The sequence below is a fragment of the Chiloscyllium punctatum genome, chromosome 36 (genome assembly GCF_047496795.1).
Source record: "Chiloscyllium punctatum isolate Juve2018m chromosome 36, sChiPun1.3, whole genome shotgun sequence".
NCBI lineage: Eukaryota > Metazoa > Chordata > Chondrichthyes > Orectolobiformes > Hemiscylliidae > Chiloscyllium > Chiloscyllium punctatum.
The window spans coordinates 58,847,622-58,848,753 of record NC_092774.1 but is presented as its reverse complement, the minus strand read 5'-3'; the positions used below and the strand labels follow the sequence as shown (position 1 = coordinate 58,848,753).

Here is a 1,132-nt window from a genome sequence, read left to right as displayed (position 1 = left end):
CGCCCCTGGGTGGGCTCGAACCACCAACCTTTCGGTTAACAGCCGAATGCGCTGACCAATTGCGCCACAGAGACAGGTGCAGATGGGGGCGGCACCATCGCTTAGTGATTTTATAATTCAGCCTCCCCGCCAAGAATTACAATTGTCGTCTATCAGTTTAACTTTTCCATAATCAAGCCTGGGAGATGCATTCTGGAGATACCGGGGGCTGTCTGCAGACACATCCATGTCACGAGGAACGAGCTTTCTTACTCCGGGGCCGTCGCCCTTCGAGCCTTTCAGTGTTTTGCCTGTTCCCGAGTTCTCTCATTGGCTCGGAGGCGAGAAGGGGTTTGAATTCCTGATGTACACGAACGACAATTCTTTCAATGTCTCAGATCAGTTCGTGTGCCGAGAACATCAGAATCAACCTCCCGGCCTCTTCAACAAGGGGACGGTGTCTGGACTGTCGGACAGGTCATCTTTCATTCTCCTCCAAATCCGCTTCCCAAAGTGTTTCTAAAGGTTCACAAAGCTGGAGACTGGGATTTCTGTTTTGCTTCATGAACATTTGAACATTTTTCCATTTCCTAACTGACAATATTTTGCCAAAATCTCTTCCCAATTGTACGCCTTGTCTCATGTCCAGGGATGAGGAATTTCCATTTTGGGGAGACATTCCCAATGTAGAGAATGTTCGCTTTGGAGCAAACAAGGATAACTGGAGATTTCCTGGGGCTGTTGGTCATGATGGGAGAAGAAGCGTTGGGAATGGGCAGATTAATGATCAGAAGAACCAATTGCCACTGACCAGAGTCAGTTACCAGAGGACAGGGATTGAAGTTCTTGAATGAAAAGCAGCACTTGTGCCTAATAAACACAGAGAATACTGCAGAAAGCCAACAGGTCGAGCAGCATCCGTGGAAAGGTAAACAGAGCTGACGTTGTGAGTCTGATACGTTGTTTGTTCAGAACCCGAGTTTCCTGCATGGCAATCAATTCCCAGACATGAGAAAACGGGTCTTTATTGAGACGGGTTTTGTGAAGATTGAGCGATAATGCAACCAACAGGAAGTTATTTAAAATCGCCAGTGAAGAAAGCATAGCCAGCAGGTTAACACCCTGGGCGGGGAGCCCCAAATGATCTCTACGC

General features: G+C 47.8%; 1 non-coding gene across 1 annotated transcript; it reads right to left on the bottom strand.

The window, feature by feature from the left end:
- On the bottom strand, positions 1 to 74 carry trnan-guu (transfer RNA asparagine (anticodon GUU)). The gene has a single exon. It is a non-coding gene; the product is annotated as a tRNA-Asn (tRNA).
- Positions 75 to 1,132: the final 1,058 nt, after the last annotated feature.